This window comes from Amblyomma mixtum, chromosome 3 (assembly GCF_055824585.1).
Source record: "Amblyomma mixtum isolate Tamu chromosome 3, ASM5582458v1, whole genome shotgun sequence".
NCBI classification, from domain to species: Eukaryota; Metazoa; Arthropoda; class Arachnida; order Ixodida; family Ixodidae; genus Amblyomma; species Amblyomma mixtum.
The window spans coordinates 213807930-213815203 of record NC_143014.1 but is presented as its reverse complement, the minus strand read 5'-3'; the positions used below and the strand labels follow the sequence as shown (position 1 = coordinate 213815203).

The following is a 7274-nucleotide window of genomic DNA, read 5'->3' as shown; positions in this document are numbered from 1 at the left end:
CACGCTGACAAGAAAAAAAAAAGGCCTTTTAAAGTCCTCCCATATGTGCACAAGCTATCGCACAATGTCAAAAGGGTGGCTAATAAGTTCGGAGTTGATGTTTTTTTACAGCCCCTTTGAAATTGTCCCGCCTGTGCGCCATGACCCGCAGGTGTCAGTGTAGAAGAGCAAAGAAGAACAAATGTGTCTCGAAACACCAAACTGAGTTCGTGCCCTGCAGTGTTGGTGGGGTGTATAAGGTTCCACGCAGCTGTGGGTCTGTGCACATAGGCCAGACAGGGCGCTGTCTAAATGACAGGCTCAGAGAGCACGCCAATTCCCTGGGTTCAAATGGCGGCTCGAACCTGTCATTGCATTGCCTTAAATGTGAACACTACATAGACAGGAATAAGAAGAAGAAACAGCAGTGCCGCCCTCTCCTCCGCTCTACAGTGGTTATCATGAGAGCTTCCGATAGGCTGCCCGGGAAATTGTGGAGGCCCTCGAGATAACTACTACGCAAGGCTTCGTGAGTAAAGCACCGGTAGCCCTTCTCATAAACGAACTTGATTTTCTTCGCGACTGATAGCTCACTTTCTTGTTCCTGCATTCTCGGCATTTCCGTTGAGTATGAATTATCTTGTACCTATCACTGATGCTATATTTACTGTATCGATATGCTCCCACACGTGTTGCCCTGGATATTGTACGCTTGCGCCCTTTCTGCTTCTTAAGGCGATGTATCGTTTCCGAGAATGCAGTTTCAAGTTTGCGCTCGAGTGGGTGTACGTGTTTCTCCCTCCGTCTTGTGTTATTCTGCACAAAGATTTCTTGAATATGTAGCTATGTAGCTTACATGCGCACGCGGCGTGACGCCAAAGAGAATTCCACCTCCAGGGAAAAGATTTCACTAGGCCGAGGAGCCGTGATAGAGCGCTGCTTCCAGTTCTTGAGGCAAATGGCGATACAACTACTGCAGCGGCTTCCAAAGGCCCTGCACTTCGGAGGCTCCATGTCATCAATCCTGATGACAAAGAAAGCGTGAAGAGCCGTGACGGCATGCTGTTGCTGCCGCTGCATTTTTTTTTATAGATGTTTCTGACCTGGAGTCAGAAAAGTGGCAACTGCATACAATAAGCGTGAACTTGATCACAAATCATGTTTGAGTTTATGGCACGCAAAGGCCGGATCGTACAAAGACGCAGCGAATGGCCTTTTCTACACCAGGCGCATTAAGCCACAAAATTTTGTCACTCTGAGTTTCTGAGTGCGTTTTCTTTTGTGATAACTTAGTAAAAAAAAAAAAGGTGCAGAACAAAATGAAGCTGCACTGTCTTACTATGAATACAGCAATTAATTTCGATCTATGGCTTCAAGGCTAAAACGGCTTTAGTGCCCCACTGGTTTGTTGGCTAGAACGTGCCAAAATTACTCTCCAAAGATCACACTATCTGCATGCTCGTCATTTAGGAATTCATCTATTTGCAACATACCTATGCCTTGAAGATCAATAAAAAGGGCTAGAATTTCGTGCTCTTTATTCTGTTTTTTTTTCGTTGATTTAATATGCTAACAGTTACTGTTTTTTGAAAACAATAATATTGTAAATATCGCTTCTATTCTATCTGGCTAGAAATTTGGCGCTAAGATTAAATTGAATGGGTACGTTTGGCTGCTTTCTGCTCAAGTTTTGGCTCCTTTTAAAGTGATCCCAACGGCAACCGTGGCCGCGACCGGGATCGAACCCGCGTCTTTCGTGTCAGCAGCGAAGGACCATATCCACTCAGCCACCGCGGCGGCAAAATTACAAAACAAACTTTTATGAATTTTATTTTCCGTGGCGAACACGCCTGTCAATCAATTACCAACAGTAATAGTTAAAAAGTTGAAAATTCAGTATCAGTTAGCCAGCTTACTAGATAGCACGTCTTACTGCATTCTGATGCGGTATGCCGCCGACAATGATGTGCTGAAAAAAAACGGTATTCGGACCGGAAAAAACCATTTTAAAAAATTGCTGAACATATTACTTGAAACACCCCGTACTACAGGTCGTTGCAGACGCAACGCCTTCGCAATTTTATCTAGCTGTAACGGAGGGCTTCGTGAATGGGAGGATCATTCTGCTGAAGAATGAAACCGAAAGAAATCGTAAAACCGGATTTCAAGATGTCTTACGTAAGTGCCTGGTTTCATGCCGGCTTCGCATGTGGCCCGTTGGTCTAGGGGTATGATTCTCGCTTTGGGGGCGAGAGGTCCCGGGTTAAAATCCCGGACGGGCCCGTTGTTTTTTAAATCATGTTTATTTTTGAGACTGCGCCCATGTAGTCATGCAGCGTAGTGAAGTAGACTTTCTTTGCGGCCGCTCTTTTCCTTTTACGGGAGCCATCGAAGCATCCCAGCTCTTCCGCGCTCGAAGCTCCACCCTGCGCCAGGCTTAGCAGGCATTCATGACAGTAATTAATTTTTTTAATGCAATTACAGATATTTAAATATGTTTCTAGTTAATTTGAACTTAATGAATTACTTTTCTGGTCTAGCAAGTTGCATGTAATGAATTACTTTTGAGCAGTAATTTTAAAGCGAAAGCAATTAATCACTGTAGAAATTACTTTTATTAACAATGCAGCACTGCTTTTAATGTCGGCAAAAATTTCGTCTCCCGTCTGCCGGGTCGGGCACCCCAACAGTAGCAGCAGTGCGCGAAAAGCCTGGGCCAGCAAGCAGGCAGAGTTGCACACGTGGGCGGATGGCGATGTGCGCGCGGACTTAGCCGCCACCTTGGAATCGAGAAACACGGAAAGCTAAGCGTCTTCTGGAGCATGCCGACACCAGGTTTTACCGTTTCCCACTTGTACCCAAGGCTGGAAAAGCTTTTCGTCATGCAAAAGATAGAGTAACACTGTAGACAGGGCGGGTGCTGACTACAAACTGTTTATTTTGAAGCAGCCCAGCTCATTATAAAGCCATAACACAGACCACGCGTCACTCAGGGAGCCAAGAAAGAGAGAGAGAGAGAGGGTATATTGACGGGAAAGGCACAGAGGTTGGCGCGAAAAATGAATACCTGGCCTGCTGCTCTACACTGGGGAACGGGAAGAGGAGAAAAAAGAGGGTCACGATGGGGGATGATGATGGTGGGAGGAGGCAGATTAAAAAAGTCACACTTGCTAACATTACAAACGCGAGTCAAGGCTCGTGTCGCTTAAAAAGCGTTGGAGCGCTCGCGTTGCCTGTAGAGTTTTCGAACTATCTGGCCAAGCGCCGAGGATCATCCTCCGAGAGGGACCTAAAACTAACAGCATTAAGCAACTGCGAGCCCAACCCTCTGCTAAAAAAAAAAAAAAACTTCACGGAAAGCCAATTCTCTGAAAATTGATAAATGATTTTGAAGAAAGGAAATGGCGCAGTAACTCTATCACATCTTTGGCGGACACCTAAACCGCACCGTAAGCGAAAGGACAAAGGAGGGAGTGAGAGGAGAATAGAAGAAAGGGGTGCCGTAGTGGAGGTCTCCGGAATAATTTCGACCACCTGGGGAGCTCTAAACTTACCTTGCCCAGCACACGGGCGCCTTTTTGCGTTTCGCCTCTATCGAAACGCGGCCGACGCGGGATCGCTTTTTTGACCTAAAGCCTGTTTCACATGCCAGCGAAAATGCTAGCGAATCCTGTCGCCGCGGCGGAAAAACCTGTTTTGAGTCGTCGCTGCGACGAGCGGCAAGGTTTCAACAAGTTGGAAATTTTCGCTGCGACGCGCCGCTCAATCGCTCAGTCGCTTGCATGTGAACCGGCCTTAACTCGTTAACCTGTTTGAACCTCCCGCACTTTCTCAAGTCAGACGATGCGCTCGCTAAGCCTAGCAACTGTGCAAACATGGGAGGAATCTGAAAATTTGGCGCGTTTCGTCGCTAAAATTTTGCGCTGAGGGCATCTTCACACAAAGCGAAAGCTTCGTGCGCCAGAGTAGCGGCGACAACGAATCGGTGGTGAAGTGAGAGGCCCCGCTTCTACGGGCGTCGCTATGTTGCCTGAACGTAGAGCGGCGTTTGGGCGCACGCTATTTCGGCCAAATAGGGTGCAAGTCGCGCCTTGCGTTCTGCGCATGAGCACTTCGACGCTCCTAACTTCTTGCGGTCCTCAAAACGTGGGGCCCCTGTTCTAAATCTCCCTATTATTTGCAAGGCGATTTTTACTTTCCTTACCTCACTTGGTCTTCGGAAGTAACTCCTAAAACATCATCTTTGTCACAGAACAACGAGTTCTTGAACGTCGGGTTCACACTTTTTTCTTTTTCTCAGCTGCGAACGCAAAAAGACCCGGATACCAGGTTGCACTGATAACATATTAAATTTAGTATTAACTTCACCTCGAGATTTTGTTTCAAACTTCACCTACATGCATGGCCTAAGTGACCACTTGCTACTTTCGTTCAGCTTCAGCATTCAAACTAATAAAGCTGACAAGAAAGTCAAGCGAATCCGTGATTACAACACTTACGGCTTTCAGGCCATCGATGTGGCATTTTAAGATGTATTTGTACAAGATTTTGATAGCCGAGGCACTGAAACCAGCCTCAGCATTTTCACCGCTAAAATTTACGGACGTAAAAGCATGTGCCTTTGGGCACCATTACCGCACATAAAAAGGAATTATGGTACAACGTGCACACAAAAAAGCTTCCTATTAGAAAAAAACGTTTTTAGAATACTCTCTTCGTACAGTATCCCTTGCCACCCATGCTCACAAACGATCCCCACAAATTTAGGAGAGTCTTCAATCATTCAAATCATTCAATTCTTAATACAAACGGTTCAACTGTCCCTGATACTGAATGGGTAAAAAATACTTTGCGAAACATTTTGTAGCAATTTTGTCCTTTATTCGGTGATCACGTTTCATACACTTTTCAATGATGGGCGCAATATTCGTTGGGAACTAAGGAATAGAAAAAATAATAGCAGATCTGAAAACTTATAGAAGGACTCCTACTGATTGAATTAATGCTAAGTTCCCGAAGAGTACTGAACTTTATTCTTCTACTATTCCTCACAAGGTATATAAGCAGTCGACTGTAACATCTGTGCTTCCTGCGGACCGCACGGTCGGGAAGGTGGTTTCGTTGCCCAAATCAGGCAGTACGAATTCCAGACTCAATTACCGCCCTATTATTCTGGCGGTAGTATCCTGCGTTTCAACAATTAAAGCTATCGTGTCCTGCAACATTGCAGTTTTCTTTTCGCTTTCTTTTCGTTTTTTTTCTACAATCGCGTAAGTGCTTTTAAGCGGCGTTTTTCCCGTGGTGCCGCCACCTGCCCGTTTTCTTTGTGCGGGAGCAGTCGTGGTGGGCGGTGTACCTGTCTCGCTTCCCGAGAGATTCTGGGAAGCCAACGCAAGGAGGAGGAGGAGAGCAGTTCCGAGAATTTTCTAGCCCGTCCACTCGGTCTCCTTCTCTCGCGGTCCATACACCGTTAACAACATGGTTAAAGGTATGTGCACTGCGCACGGAAAATGAAGCCCCGCATTTCCGTGACCCTGACCAGTACCTGTGTCTTCGAGTTGGATTATTCGCAATTCTGTTCGGCCACCATCGTACGCCTTTACATACATCTTCTTTTCCCTCAACCCCTGTGCTGAGTAGCATGCCAGAAAATCACAATTGAGGCCGATCTTTCTGGTACTCTTATGGTGACTGCATACTACGGCTTGGTGTAGTACTTCTTGCCCTTCTTAACCATTTTCGAAGGTTTCCTGAACAACTAGAAATTTGTGCTAGCAGAGACAACAACGGAATTCACCGCAAAGGTAGGCGATGAGCTGAAAGCACCCCGCATATCCTCCGCTTTTTCCTCCTCCTTGCCGGACCACCCACTAAAAGAACTGAATTGTTGTTGTCCTAAAAACAAATCGCTGATTCCCGCACTGGGGGATCGGCCAAAAATTGGGAGGCATAGAAAGGCTATTCTACTCTGCATTTCATGGCGAAACAAAAAAAAAAAGGAAGAAATATCACAAAGCCAAAAATGTTGATGATAGTGGGCGACAGAGCAGCACCTGCGGGGCCTTGGATTATAATCTAAAACTTAACAAGGCAGTCGATGAGATTCCAGTGAGAACTTTTAAATGCCGGAACAGACAGACTTGTGGCTCAACTCATTATGGCTGCGCCAAATGACAGCAACAGCGGACAGCTGAAATTAGGAGCAAGCCGCTACAAGGGCTCCTCCTACAAGATTCCTCGGAATGAAGAGCAGCGGTGAAAAAAAAAGTGGCAGGGTTTAAACGTAGTTCAACTAAGTAGACGTGCGAAAGCATTTGTTTAGCCTGGTTGGCTCATGGTTTGGCTCTGCTGGGTCGTCGGCATGTCCGGCGACGATATTGCACTCTGGTTAAGCACTGGTCGAGGGTAAGCGGATGTGATCTGTTCGCGCCGCAGATGCAAGACGACGATGTACAATGCACAGCGCGAGAGTGAGTTGCAGTTTAACACCAGGCGTGACCGGTGTGTCTTTCGTGGCGTTCGCGGAAAACTTTCTAAATAGTTGATATAAATAGAGCATAACTTAAGTGTAATAAATGCCATGTAAAAAAAATGCATACTGCCGTCGTGTATATTGTGGGCAGCGACACTGATCTGTTCGCGCCGCGCCACTAGAGGTACGAAACCCAATCGCGGCAATATTTTTTTAATTACTGCACCTGCAAGATCAGGGACGCCACAAGATCTTGGTTGGGTTTGAAGCCGCGATGTAGTGCTTTTGCACTAAACAGCCAGAAATATTCTATAGATTCAGGTTCATGGCAAAATGTGCTCACGGGAGAAAGCGCCAAACCAGACCAGTGCTTGTGGAAATTTAATGGAGAGACAAGTTTGCGCAGCCTCGTAAGAAAGACTTCAAGCTGCCGCGTAAGACAGATTTCCTTCTCTAGGATACTCCGAGGTGTTTATAACCTTCAGATGCTATAAATGACCCGTTTTACCTGCTTATAAGCAGGTAATAACAGATGTCTCTGTTGTCTAGCTGCTGATAAACGCGCCAGACAGGAGGATAGGTAACACGCGACCGCTCAGAGACGACTTTTACAGGTTATCAGCAGCCTCATTAATGTCGCTCATATGAAATATACCCAGCTCAAATGTGGAGGAAGCCATGAAAGGAATGTGCCTGAGATGGGTAAATCAACATTCGAAGAGAGGAGAGAGTACTATAATAAAGAATCAGTAATGACTGCCGCTGCGGAAGGAGATGGGTCCAGCTGGCGTAAAGTAAGCACTACTGCCACAAACTGCTTCAA

The 7274-nt window shown here is 46.1% G+C and overlaps 1 non-coding gene across 1 annotated transcript; it reads left to right on the top strand.

Annotated features, from left to right (window-relative positions):
* Positions 1-2190: 2190 nt before the first annotated feature.
* Positions 2191-2262, top strand: TRNAP-UGG (transfer RNA proline (anticodon UGG)). The gene has a single exon. It is a non-coding gene; the product is annotated as a tRNA-Pro (tRNA).
* The last annotated feature ends 5012 nt before the right edge of the window (positions 2263-7274 follow it).